Raw genomic sequence first — 15,241 nt, 5'->3', positions numbered from 1 at the left:
TTTTATGCAAGTTGAGAACTAAGGTTGTCAATTTATCTGCTGTCACGTGACTTTTCTCGCCCCAAGAAATGTGACCACCAAAACTCTTATCAAAATGCTTCTGGTGGTCTGTTGGTGTGGTGCTGTCGTGGACTATTTTGATAAATGGAGAGATATTTTTAAACATTGTTTAAAGTTCTATACAATTGTCGTGAGGAGGATTTAGTAGCTGTGGGTGGATTGTTTCATGGGAGGGGAGAGCAATGTTTAGGTTGACTTTTGTGGGGGACTATTTTCAGTCCGACTGTTTATGGGTTATTTTCCAGGTGGATGTTCATCAAGAGTTGTCGTCAGAGGTTGTAGTCATGAAGCCAGAGCAAGTCGTTTCTCCAGGGCAAAGTCGGGAACTCATGTAAAAGCTAATTCTTCTCCGAAGTTACACAGCGATGTCTAGACCCCTGTCAGGTCTGGACACTGTTTTGTTATTGCCATGTGGCAATGGGGTGTCACTTCGAAACAAAACACTTTTCCTTGAGTTCCGCAGGTTGCCACAGGGCAATGACTTGCACTCGCTTTATAATTACAGGTAGTCCTCGACTTACGACGGGGATCCGTTCTTAACGCGGCGTCGTAAACCGAATTTCGACGTAAGTCGGATCATACGTTGATACAGTACTGTACCATAATAACAGTACAGTACTACAAACATTTAGCCTATCCAAACACCTATCCTATCACAGTACCCTACATAATTATCAATAAACATAAGTACAGCAAAATATTGTAGTACAGTACGTTTAATAATGAAATACTGTAGTGTAAGTGCTGTAAGTACTGTAAGTGCTGTAACAGTAATAAACAGTGTTAAGTTAGGCAGACGTTTCCAAAACAAGCCTGTCTCATCCACGTTGAACACTTGTTGAGCACAGTAACCACCCTCCTCAATTATCTTAGCCAATGCTTTAGGAAACTCAGTTGCTGCTTTCTCATCAGCACTAGCAGCTTCACCTTGCACTTTAATGTTATGGAAATGGGCACGATCCTTAAACCTCATAAACCAACCCCTACTCGCCACAAATTCTTCACTTTCACTTCCTTCCCCCTTTTCTCTTTTCAACGCCTCAAACAGTCGCCTAGCCTTCTCCTGAATAACCATAAAACTCACAGGGATACGGCGTTGATTTTGGTCTTCCAACCAAAGCGCCAATAATCTGTCCATCTCAATAATAAGCACCACGTACGTTGCTTTGTTATCACTGTCGCTGTAAGTGGGAATGAGTGTCGTAACCACGAAACGACGTAACTCGAGACCGTCGTAACCCGAGGACTACCTGTACAGTCCCCGGATTGTGCTTGGTTTTAAACGGTCTGGAAAATAGGAAACATAATCAAGAACTGAAGGTTTCTAAAAAAAATTTTCAAAAGACCTTTCTTGGCCGTTCAACTTTGGGAAGACGGTGGATCAGGTTTGGCTAATTTATGAGTGAAGATCATGGGAAACTATTGGTTTGGGGGCCAATGTACGGGTAACACTGAAACTTTAGTCAATATGTTGAGTTTGCCAACAAGTTTACCATACAAGGGGCTGTTGCAAGTTTGATTTTGCCGCCATTTTGCCGAGTAAACTGGTCCTGCAACGTGCACCTATGGGACTTGAGCCATCGACTTCAACAGGTTGTTCTAGAAACTGATGACCTGTATTCCGAAATAATGTCTGCGCGCATCTACAGTTGATGCTTTATAAACTCGCATGACACTGATAAACACATGTCACCCTGTCATAAACTCGCATTTAATGAACTACATCACCTTGTATGCTACATTGTTCTAAACTCCATTCCTTCCGTACTAAAGGACATCACATGGTACTACAATTACTAAACCCAGTATTCAACTCACATCAGTGAGTAAACAAAATCACACAACAATACTCAGATTATATAGCTGATATTAAAGGTAGGTCAACCCTTACAAGTAAAACACAATACATAATACTGATTGGTTAAAGAGAAATGTTTTTATTCACTAAATCAGTAGGATATATTTCCATTACAACTGAGTTTACTTTCTTGTACACAGTAAAGCATAACATCGGTTTCAATTAAAATTGGTCATATAAACAGATCTTGACTAATATTAACTCAAACACATTTTCACCAATGAAAAAAACACACACGCGCGAGCGAACACACAGAAAAAAGCGCACGCTTGTATCCTAACGCCAGCCAGAGACTCAAGAGTGTAATTGTGTAGGGTACACTACAACAAAACAAAATATTTTTTCTACTATGTACAATATTTTACAATCCTGCTAACATTCCCTGAGTATGCGAGTCCTCCAATCGTTACCAAGAGTCTATAACAATTCTGTTCAAACAAGTCATAGCTGCAGTGTCTGTAACCTCATCGCCGCCAGTGTAAATAGTTCAGTAGACATGCCATCAAATATTATTAATAATAGATAACGATATCGCAGATTTTAGTTAAACGTTAAAAACGTTATACATATTAGGATGTTATGTACATATTACAATATATACCTTATACTGATCACAACATCAAGCATTTGCACGATTTATTTTAAATATCTTGTAATGTACATGTAAAAAGCTCTCACATTGATTATAAGGATACATAGTAAATTGTAATCGTGATAGTAGCAGGTATACGTACTATGTACACGGGGGAATTAGCACATTTGGGACCGATATGTTAGAGTAATAACACCATTTAGTACTATGTATAATCCTCATATCAGCAAGGTAGGTACGATATAGCAGAGTTCTATCAGCACTGAGATGTTATTGTACAAACACGCGCTACACACTGTGTACCTAGCTGCTGTCAGAGGTACAGGTCATATTGTCTCCACACACTTCTTCATTGTATCGCGGTTTTATTCCAGTAAAGTTAATTCTTCTTTTGACTTACGTGAGCAGATATGTGTAGCTCCCATGAAAGCTAACTGAATTCATGATTATTTATTGTTGCTGCTGCTGCTGTTGTTGTTGTTATTATTATTATTATTATTTTATTATTATTATTATTATTATTATTATTATTATTATTATTATTATTATTATTATTATTATTATTATTATTGAGGACAGGCCTCATTGCAGTCAGGGAGTCTAACCGCCAAAGGATTCCGTCTCCCACACTTACTTACCTTAGCAGTCCGCCAAGTTCTAGCAGTTTGGTACCTGGACGGTTGTGAATGGCCGGAGGCCTAGCACCTGTACGTACACCTGTCAGCTTCATCACACACCTGCACGGCGCTACTTTACTCACTAGACGACAATCATCGCTGTTCTCCCAGACACGTGACCGCCACCATGACACCTAACCCTGGGCATAGTGATACACAGCTCGCCTGTGATTGCTAATTGTAATTAATGCCATGTGATATTAATTGTTGTTATATCCTTATTTTAGATCGACAATCGTCCTCGCCATTGTGTGAAAAGGTTACCAGATGTTGAGAGACAAATGGCGGTTCGTACGGTTTTTTACAGTTATCTTTATAGCTAAGCAAGGAAACCAACTCAGTGTTAACAATCGTCTTGAACATGTCGGACAGTGCAGTAGAGTGACATGTTCATGTTCACACACTAACTTGACTCTTGTAATTATTGCTGTGCAAAGAACTGGATTACAGAGGTTCACATGTCAGCTCCACAATTAACGTCTTTACTGTCGTGAACTCTTGACCTCTACAGTACGAGACTAGGATAACTAGCTGCACTACAAACAATCGCTGTGTTTACTGAAATAGTGATTGAAATGATCATGACTGCCATTTTCGTATGTACAAGTAAACAAGAAGCGCTATTCAGTGATCATCGGTTTATCCGATATAAATAAACAGTTGTTAATGCACGAGTAAATACTTGAAACTGTTGATGACTGTCAGTTTTATCAAGGATACAGTTTTGGGTGGTATGTCCTTAATTAGACAATTTAGTTACAAGCTTTTCTCGCTGCCATTGTCCTGACATTACTTCATGAGGTCTGTGGAAGACTAAGTTTCATACATCAGCTAACACAAGATCACAATAGTCCGCCATTAATGGAAGTTTCACTGGAGGACATCACTACAAATTCTTTGAAAAAAGGTTTTATAGATACCTACATGTGTTTATTAAATACATGAAGCGCGCATTTACGTATATTTCAGCGTGTTGATTTTAAGCGGTTCACAAAATTCAAAGTGTAGCAGACGACACAATAGCTCATTGGGACCAGTTGAACTGGACGTAGGAAATCGTCACTGAATGGAAACTCACATTAATTAGCAAAATGCTTTTCTTTTAGTAAAGTTTCAACAGTTCTCTTTAACCGTCCACAGCACTAGGACATGCAATGCACCGGGAGCCTAATCTTTAGCAACAAACATTATGAAACTTTAAGAATAATCCGAGTGTTAAATTATTTTAAATTACCGCGTATGATTAACATCCATCACATTGCTACCCATTGGAGTGAAGACTAGACAGTTTGTGTAGCCCGCCATCATGAGGAGGATTGTGACTAAACCTGCACACCGTACAAATGGCCGTTAGCGAGCTTCTGTATCGTGAAGACTGACGATAGTAGACGAAAGCATGAACCGAGCTGTTCACCATCGAGCTTAAAGTTGCCGAGATTCCCACGAGCAGAAAAAAGTATTGATACCTCTTGCCGAGGTTGAACTCGCTGGAGAACAGGGTCATACCAACGAGGGCGACAAATGGAATCATGGTGGTGATGTGGATGCACGAAACCAGCACCAGCATCTTTGTCAGCACCATCTGGCGGGTTTGGCTTTCGTTACTGTTGGACCTGAGGAGTTTGCGCCATCTGGCAGCAGCCTGAAGCCTGATCACGGTCAAGGCCGTAGTGAAGGACATGACGACAAAGACGAGGACAGGCAAGGCTGTGAGAAGGACTGCGTTGTAAAGTGTGTTGAGGAACGCGTAGTTGTTGTTCCAGACGCTGGTGACGACGAAATGCCAGCTGATGGTCTGGTTGGTGACGTTGCTGAGTTCGGGGACGACGTCGTACTGCAACAGGTGCGTGGCGCAGCAGGCTTGCGTCACGACGTACAGGGCCGTCAGCAGGCATCCCATGGTGCGCGTGCTGACCAGGAAGCTGGCGTGTAACGGCACCATCACACACACGCAGCGATCTATGGCGATCACCATGGTGATGACGCCTGACATGATCCGCAACTCGTCCGTCAGCCAGTTGCCGAAGCGGATGGACTTCAGGTAGATCTCCTTGCCCAGGACCTCGTCCACCAGCTCCACGTACGGGCCGGGCACCGTCTGCCAGAACATGGCGAGCAGGTACAGGAGATCTGTGAGGGCCAAACAGAAGAGGCAGAGGTTCATGCGATCTCGCAGACCTTGGTGTTGGAACACCAGGCAGTTGACGACGTTGGCGGGAACACCCACAACCACCACAGTCGGCTTGACAACGCACTGCGCCGCCAAATAAAAACGTTGAAACGTTTGTAAGGAGATGAGGTCACGTGTTCCTCCCTGAATGATGTCGGAACTGTTTTCTGACACACGTGTTTCATTTGGACCCTGATACATTTTTGTTTTATCCCAAAACATGCTTTATTTGTATTCCGACACACATTTTGTTGTAGTAGGCTACACCTTTCATTACAGGGGAAAACATTTTTCTTCGTAGCTGACACATACTTCATTTGAATCCTGGAGCTTGCATTAATTTGGAACCAGAAACGTGCTTCATTAGAAACCGATGCATGCATGAAAGGTCTCAATCGGAATTTTTTTCTTTTTCTTTCATGTCAATTGAACCTCATTCACCTTTTCATTGAGAAGCGTCGTCAGTCTTAATTCTGGCAAGTTTATATCCCACGGCACCAGCCACACCCGGAATTGATTAACGGGGATAAAGAAAAGCTGAAAACATGTAATTATGAGCGAACTTGTGTTTTCCCCTCAACCTAACAAGTTTCATACGAAGTGGAAATTATCTGCCAATTGTCATTTACGATTTTCTTGAAGTACAGAAACCTCTCAGTTGACATACATAAGAGAATATATTTGGTTTGAGAATCTTAAATTCGAGGCAGAAACAAGAGGAAGACGATTGTCTTTCTTCGTGTGATTATAATAAAAAAAATGTTTGGTAAAAATAATAGTTGATTGCAGGCAGGAATAGATTTTTACACATAAACGATCTTATGCAGGAATCAGTGGAGTGTTTAAATATCACACGCATACAAAGATCAAGCCACTCACAGATTTCAATATTTTCTATCGTTATTACTAGAGAAATAAAATCATACCCTGGATTAAGAATCAACAAAGAAGGACGGTGAAGCTAATTTTACAAATTTCGGTAAAACTCTCATTGCTTATTATCTCCTCTAACTAATGATTTTCACTCTTAAATAAACAAGGTTTTCCATTCGTTGATTTCTGTTAACATTCAAGCTGTGTTTGTCTCGATTATTTCCAAAATAAATAAAAACCAGATTTTAGCAACTGTATTATATACTTTATTGGAAAGTGCCTTTTATGAGATCGATTTTACCAATATTCCTGTAACCTCTTGGAAGCTATTATCTTCCCCCTAAGCAGTCCAGAAGATGAAAGATGAAAACGTGAAAGAGATGAAGCTGCTGTTGTATGAAGGAGGAGGACATTAAAGAGAGACTGTCAGCCAAACAACACATCCCTATTTTTTCTTTGCGCTTTCTCTTTCCTTTCAAAAGCTTGCTCGTTCGTGCAAAGTGTCTGCTAGGAAAACAGTGTATTGTTTAGATGCTGAGGACTTGAGTGTTAACTCTACAGGCCTACCCCTACCGGAAGTCCTTGTTCTTACACTGTCCTTCCACTTCTCCTCATATCCGGTTCCGTCCCCACGAGCTGCACTTCCTCCTGTGCTCAACCGGAAAAAAACATTTGCACAAGAGTAGTCCACACATTCGTCATTTGATTGGTGGGCACTTGACTCAGTTGCTGACGCCATCCCCTGACTTCCGGCTGACACTGGCAGCTGTCCAAGAGTGAAATGATCTTCGGGAGAGAAAATATCACGCGGTTCTCCAGCGGAGTGTCAGTGCAAAGAAAAACAGATGTGGTGGGTGGAGATCAAACGGAAACAATGAAAGGGAAGAAATTAAGAAGCACGAGGACCGTTACTTTAAGAAAGAGACAAATCAGCTAAAAGCGCAGAGAACCTTTAGAATAGTATTCCATCTTTTTATTTTGCAGTTACTTTTTATTCTTCGTCTTGCCTATTCCATCTGAGGTTTTTTTTGTTTTGTTTGTTTGTTACCTTCCTTTTTCATGGATTCAGAGGCACATTCACAGATTCTATTTGCGATAGGTTCCTTCAGTGGTCTATGAAGGAGCCGTTAAGTGTGCTCTGTAACAAAAGAGATGAGTTTGAAGTACCCGCTTGAAACCAGAGACATCCTGGCAGAGATGCAAGGGAAGAGTGTTCCAAGCATGGACACCAGCGCAGGCAAAGGGTCGCTGGCGGGTAATGTGGACTCAGCCACCAAACGATAATAAGTTCTTTACCAGTGTCATCCATTCAGCATTTTGAACAGTTTATACTGCACGTGCATGATGATTTCCAACCACACACCTGCGTGTGGATAGACTGCAGGCTGTCGTCATTCGAAACATCATCCTCACCATATGCATCCTCCTCACATGGAGGACCGGCAGCAGCAGCCGCAGCTGGGGCCGTAGTCACGAAGTAGTGGCAAGTCTTTGCCCTTGTGGAGATGGTGGGTAACTTGGAGAACCCATGGAAAAGCATTTGGATTCCAAAGTTATAAACCGGTGTCCAAACTCGTAGATAATGCGTCACCCTTAGTTTTACCCTGAGCAGTAGTTATAAATCGGTGGCAAAGATGCCCTGAGGGTAGAAACACAAAGTTTTGTGAGCGGGTCTTGGCATCGCCTTGTATTTAAGAAACCTATACACTTTTCCCAATTTTGCCTTAGGGAATCAACTTGCTCCTCCGTAACGACGGCCCCTAGTGAGTGAGTTACCCCCCTCAAACCCTGCCCCCGTCAGTCTCCGTCTGTTCATCTTCACCAGCTCTCAATCTTAACAGAGCCTGACACGTTTGTTTGCCTTTATTTCGCAACATGCTGACATTTGCTACTGTAGTGACGTCATACGGCGGATGTGCTTATGGGAAGGTTTTCTTCTCGGTTTGATAATCGTTTCCGGCGAGAAAGCAGCGGTTGGACTGATCTTGGCAACAGTTGTGCATGCTCAGTGTGAAGGGGAAAAAATAATCAGACATATAATCGTCCGAGAGAAGCAGTCCTCGGGTTCGTTCTCATCCATCACATTAATCGTCTACACCACGTACCCCACAATTTAACCACGAACTTGTATTAACGGACGACTGCTGACAAACGATTGTTTACAACGAGGCTTTTGTGCAAAAAAAGCTTCCGGTTTAGCGAAGGACGACTGTGGATGGCTATGTCAGCAGAGTGTCAAGATTAATAACAATATGTAAACAATCAGGAGGTGGTTCATGCTGCTGCATGGAAGGATGCGACTAAGTACACTTCCACGATTTCACGTTTGCAGTTATTTATTTAAACAAAATAACTAACGAACAAACAAACAAAAATTATAATTATTCTTCATTGCCTTCTCTGTATTATTTTTTTCACTCATCATCAGTGCTGTTATTTCTTCTTTCATAATTTATATGTGGTTAGTTTATTTTCCCGTCCCTTGTATGTTGTCTCGCTCTTCTAACCCTGATTTTTCTGACTTCATTCGTGGGTCATACGAAATTATTTACTTGAACGTTAGCCTTCCATATTTGGCTATATTTGTGTAGTTTCGTCACAGTGTGTTAAAGCTTTTGCAACGTGTGCAACCCCAGCCTCCCTGACACTGCGGTCCTCTGAGTCACCACAATCCGCCTGTTCGTAACTAGGTGCGCGAAAAATATCCTGTGCCCTCTAAAAAGCATAGCAAGACAACTTTTTGGAGTCTGTAAAATATTTATACATAAGTGCCTAAAAGAGACCGAGTAATTAGTAACAAAACCTGTTTATCCTAATTGGGTTTGGATAAAATGATTTCGAGGACCGGAAGTTGCCCACCCCTGGTGTACTGCGTGAATAGCTTTACTGTGTTGATGACGTGTGGCCAACATTGGCAAACACATGATCTGGGTGTCTTCTGGCTACCATGGGGGTACTTCTCTATATCGTTCTGCTATCTCCTCTATTTACAACGAACATTTATTTTCTTCTTAAAATGAGACTATGATATCATCGTCTTATGCAGCAACGGTTTTAACAAATATTGAAGTTTACGTGCACCATGTTGTAGCAGAGTAGTCTAACTCATATGAATATAGGGTGAATTTAATTCTGATGAAACGAAATGAATCATTCTCACATAATACCGGGAAAGATAATATAATTTCAGATTAAACAACTCTTGTTTACATAACGCATTAAAGGTAATGGCTAGTTCATCACAGAAATTACATTAAAAGGGGCTTTAAGCTGCAACAGTCCAAGATCATAAACAGTCTCGAAACATGGCAGTCTTGACAATTGTCACAAGGTTCATCAACATTCATCAGCAGCATTAATTATCCACATCATGTATTCAAGAAAACTCAACATAATCGCACATTTGCAGTCATTCATTCAAACAAACCAGTGAAAACAATATTAGAACAATTATAAGTACAAATACAAGTGAAATAAGTACAGAAGTATATAAAAAAATGAAATAAGTAAAGTATAATACTTAATTAATTTCTTACCCGCTAATCACTCTTGGACACACAAAACATTGTTAAACAAGCTCAACTCAACCCAGACGAAATATCATTTTTCCCGCTATTCCTCCCAGACAACTGGAAAAAAAAACCCTTATTTCTTAGTGATATCAAAAATGTGTTGATGCAAAACAGAAAGGAAGCCAAGTAAATAATCCACTTTCCATGACATGACCACCAGAAGGACAGCAAGGAATATATCAGAGGATGGAATATAGTACGAAGGGCGTAACCGACGTGAGTAATAAAGGAAACAAAAGACAAATAAAAACCTAAATGTCTAGAACACTGGAGCCCAGAAGGATGATAACGAATCAAAGACCCCACCCTGCTGACCCCTGCTCCTGCTGACATGAGCCAGAAGATGGCGGCAGCACCCGGGTCTGACTACATGCACTTCCTCCCGTCTGCACTACACCTTCACCCCAAAACACTTTGCTCCAGGAACTGAGTGACCCAGTCTGGAGAAGCCTGCTTCCGAGTGCAACCCAATTAGCTCTTGTCCTGCTAGCGAACGCTGGTTCCAGAACCTGCTGTCACGTGGTGTCTGCCTCTCAGACTTGTCGGAAGAGCTTGATATACACGAAGGTGGAGAGAGAAAGCTGAGAGTTCAGTTTGTATGGCTCGTGCGGTTTCGGGAAAAACAGAAAACAAACAACGTTCTTCTGTGTGTGAATGTATCTTAAGATTTAATTTGAGATTAGTTTAAATGTAAACTTGTCTTTCTTTCATCAATGATTTTTTTCTAAGCCAAAGATGCTCTCAAAGAAAGCCAGACAATCAAACTGTTGTCAATGCCTATCAATTTGTGAAAGAATTATGTTTTAGCAACACGGGTGGAGACTCAGTAGATGTGATGATGTTTGTTAAGCATCAAAAAACGAAACAAAGCGAGGGTGTCAGAGAAAGGATTTGCGATGACTGGGAGAAAATGATGAGGACAAGGGAATTCGGTGTTTAGAGAAGAACAAGAGCGAGACAAAAAACCTGTTATTATTAAAAAGAAAAGTAAAGCTAGAGAGAGAGAGAATGCAACACTAAGCAACAAAACGAGCAGAAGCCAATTAATTTGAGCTATGAACTGGAACCGATAAATGTTACTAGTTTGTTTTATATCTGTAATACATCTTTATATCTGTCATATCTTTCATTCTTACTCTGGATTAGGTTTTGTGTATGAAATGAATATTAAAAAATCAACAACAATCAGTACAAACTATCATAAATGGAGACCGAGACATCTACCAAGATATTAAGCGGTTAGCATACTTGATACATGGTAAAATCCGGGTGGCTAGTTTAGTTTTTAGCAAATGATTAACAATGTTGTTGTGTACAAAAAAGTCCGAATCAATGAGCGGGCAGACATTTTTTTAATAACAACTCCTTCCGCTTTAGAGATTATGGGGCTCTCAGCAACCTAAGAAACTAGTTCACGTAAATATAATAAATTATAGAGATAATTTAAAAACAAACTTTTTATAACTTACAAAAGATGTACACCCATACACATAGAGATATCCTTAGCATAACACAACCACGCGCGCAAATGCCACACACACAGTGAGCATAACATAACCGCCACCACTACCAGCCAGACAAGCAGACGAACAGACATGGTTATCCTGTGAGGTCTCTCATATCGATGTCATCTACTTTTCAAAAATCAAAAATTAAAAATTAAAAATTAACATCCGTATTTTCGTGGCCATCGGATAAACAAGTCGCAGTGCTGAATGTGAATAGCATTGACACTAAGCCACAGAGAGGAGGCTAATCATCTTGTGAGCGGGTGTCCGTGTGTTTAGCTGTGTGTGTGTGTGTTCTGAGCATGCATGCACATGCATAACGCTAGTTGAGTGCAAACACCCGAGGGCGCCTCACAGGTTTAACTGCCGCGTGCCGCCGCAGGGTACATGGCTTGGTGTTTGCTTTGCCGGGTGGGAGTAGTGGGTGAGGGTACAGCCGGGTGCCTGTGAGTCTGTTTTTGTGTCCTTGTGGGCGAGATGTCAGTGGCTGGGTGTCAAAGAAGCCTCAGGTTATCAGACACACGCGGAAAAGGCCTCACAAACATACAGGTATCAGACATACCCGACAAGAACCTACAGTCAGTTGCACTCTCAACGCCAACGGAAGGGAGCAGAGTGACCATGTCACAGAAAACACAGAACTTTAGACATTCTGGGCTCTCATTGTATAGTCTCCTCCTCCTCCTCCTCATCATCATCATCATCATCATCATCGTCGTCGTCATTGTTAGCAGAAATCCTTCCCAGACAACACATTTCACAACAGACATACATTCCACGGCAACTTTGTTTTTCGTGAATATACAGAGATCAAATGTTAGTCTTCGGGTTTTCACATCTGTCAGTTACTATGGTGGATTTGTCAGGGTCAGAGGGCATCAGTTGTTGACACGTTTTGCATGTGTGAGGATTTCGACCACTTCATTACCAGTTCAGCAGAATTTACAGGATTACATAAAATCGAGCAAAATATTATTCAACAAATAATAAATATAAAATATTATTTGTTGAATAATATTTTATCAAACAACCTTGGGTATGTTGACGACTTCAGTCTGCAGATGAGAGTGAAGGGACTGCACGCATGTTGCAGCATCAGCAATTCTAACTTCTCATCCACCGACCTACCATTACACTTATCTTCTCACCACTTCTGTACTAATCCCCCGAAAAAAAAGTCGCCTCCCCCTCCTCCCAATTGTGCCGACTCATCTTCTGTGTTTGCTGCGGGTCAACAAGAAACGAACGTGTGTATTTGTAAGGTGTTTCTTCTCCGACTTTCATCCCCCCACAAGTTCCCTCCAAGTCTGAAAGTCGGGCTGGGGGTATTTTTACTTCGTCCTGATCTTGACATTTCGCCTTTCTGTATCTAACCCTCCGTCCTCATCCCCCATCCGAGTTGGGTGGCAGGCTAAAGGTTTCATTGCGAAACAAGCAGCGAACGTTAGGCCAAAGGAAAGCAGCTGCATGCACTTTGAGGCGGACCACAGGCTGCACGTGCTGCCAGCTGCAGATCACGTGACTCGACTGTCTTCACGATGACGCACCGTATGCAGTGTGGTTGCACGTGGTTACTGGTGTGCGGTCGAGCGCTCACCGTTATGTTTGTGGGGGTGGAGGGGGAGGAGGGAAGAGGGGGAGATCCCCACCCTCGTGGAGCAAGACTGCCCTGTGCCCTGTGCCCTGCCCTCTTGTGGTTGTGGCAGTAACCAGTCGTCTCCTCGCCCTTCTCTGTCGGGGCTGGGTGGCTGGGTTGAGGAACTCCATGAAGCTCTCTCGCTGGGTGAGCAGCAGAACCATCCTTTGATCCTGTCAGGGTCCGCATTCGCAGCTGCCCGACTTCCTGCTGTCTACTTCATTACTTCCTTAGTGTTCTTCCACTGGGACTCTGTCCACAGGTAGAATATTGGGGGTAGAGGTGGGGCAGAGGTATGTCTGTAAATAATTCTCTTATTTTAGTCATGTACTAGATTGACTGGGGTCTGTCTTCTCCAAGTTAAGTCATGTGGTGTACTAGACTAATTAGCTACATCGTCTTTTGCTTCTCATTCGTCCTCTTCTTTATCCTCGTTTTCTTTTTCCTTTTTTATGTTCCTGGGTTTTTTTTTTTTTTTGTTTTGTTTTGTTTTTTGTTATTATATTATTATAGTCACTCCTTTTTTTTTTAAGTAACTTAGACTAAGTCTGGTGCTACAGAAATCTCATCATCATCATCTGGAACGATCGTAAGCTGTTTACTGTTCGCTGGTGTAACCTTTCTTGTCGCTGTCCGAAAGATGAAATGAGATTATAATGTGTTCAAGGTTGTTATTCTGATGGCGCTCCTCTAGATGATGTAAGTGATCATCAAGGATATCCTTCAGAGGGCAGTCCTCCAGCACTCTCTCTATCACTTCTTGTAAACATCTTATCGCATCCGCATTTGTCCAGCTGTCTCGCCACTTTACATACCCGTCACAATATTTTATACAGCTGTCTCCCAGTCTAACCAGTTGCCGTGATATAGCCCTAGTTGCTGGCACGACATAAAACACAAACAACCAACCGTATCTTAACCTGGGTTGAGCTCGTCTAGTTCATACTCTTCATGTCTTTAGTATTTAGTATGTAGACATCACTTTGAGCGTCCGTCTGGACATGAGTTTTGTTTTGCAACCGTTACCTCTTTTGCTTTTACATACTTAATTTCCTGTTGGTGGAAAGTTATTAATCTTCGCCAGTTAAAATTTGTCCCTTTACAGAAGCCATTATCCATTTTAGTAAACCTCGGCTGCTTGATTTTTGCTTTGTTTTGTTTTGTTTTGTTTTGTTTTGTTTTGTTTTGTTGGTGCATAGTCTCGTATGCATATTTGCGAGTTTTGTGCTACAGTTACCAACAGGAGTATTGACTAACTAAAGGAAAACGGAACAAGCAAATTCGACTATCTGGAATCAAATTCTAGTGCAGGTATTGTTACCGAATTGATAGAAAATACAAAACAATGAATAAATGTCAAGAAAAACAAGGAGAGAAAGAGTGAAAAAACTTTAAATAATGAAAAAAAGTCCGCAGATATAAGATGGTTAACACTGTGGATGTTGTCAACTGCGCACTTAGCGACTCCTTGACGCCCAAGTCACACGTGATCTCGTCCTCTCGAAGCTTAACATCCTGTCACCAAGCCTCTGCGGCGCCCTCTGTGTATTACATCATGAGCCTCAGACTTCTATTATTGTCTGTGTGATGAGCTGTTCTTATGTTTTCTGGTAAATAAAGGCGTTGTGTCACACGTCATGGGAAAGACCCGAGGTGAAAGATGTCTCATTGTCCATCCCACCAAGCCTCTCGTCCCCTCTCTCTCTTTCATCGTAAAGGATATGAGGTGAATAAGTTGTTCATTGTTGCAAATGTCTAAGGTGTATCCAGGTTTTTTTCCTCCCAACTAAATATCCGTTAGCTTGCTGATTCTCAAGCCCTCCCTCTCACACACACACAAACATGGCATGCACCGACTTTTCCCCGTCTATTGTCAAAGCTGCTAATTAGTAGTCAATGAAACCATTTTCACCCTTAAGTAATGCAGTTTTAATTGTAGTTGCTCTGAAGTGCACTTTAATTGTTTTTCTTTAGACTTATTTCCCCCTTGTAACAAGCAAACTTTTCCGTTTCCACGTCCAGCTAAGCCAACGCGGAAGCTTTTCCTCCCTCTTCTCTTTCCTCCGACCACCCAAAGGACCAATCCACCCTGCCTCCTTTCCCAGTCCCCCCACCCTTAGTGCACCATCCCACTTACCACCACCAGCAACTGCAGCGGTACACTGTGTCTAATGTTGGGGCTTGGCCAGGTCTGTGCCACCGCAATCTCCCCTCGCCACCCGCCCAGCATCCCCCACACCGCAACCTGTCCCGCCAGCCCGGCATGGCTTACTTTCTCTCTGACAAAAGCCAGCT

Source organism: Pomacea canaliculata, linkage group LG5 (genome assembly GCF_003073045.1).
Source record: "Pomacea canaliculata isolate SZHN2017 linkage group LG5, ASM307304v1, whole genome shotgun sequence".
Classification (NCBI taxonomy): Eukaryota; Metazoa; Mollusca; class Gastropoda; order Architaenioglossa; family Ampullariidae; genus Pomacea; species Pomacea canaliculata.
Note: the sequence above shows the minus strand (reverse complement) of the source record.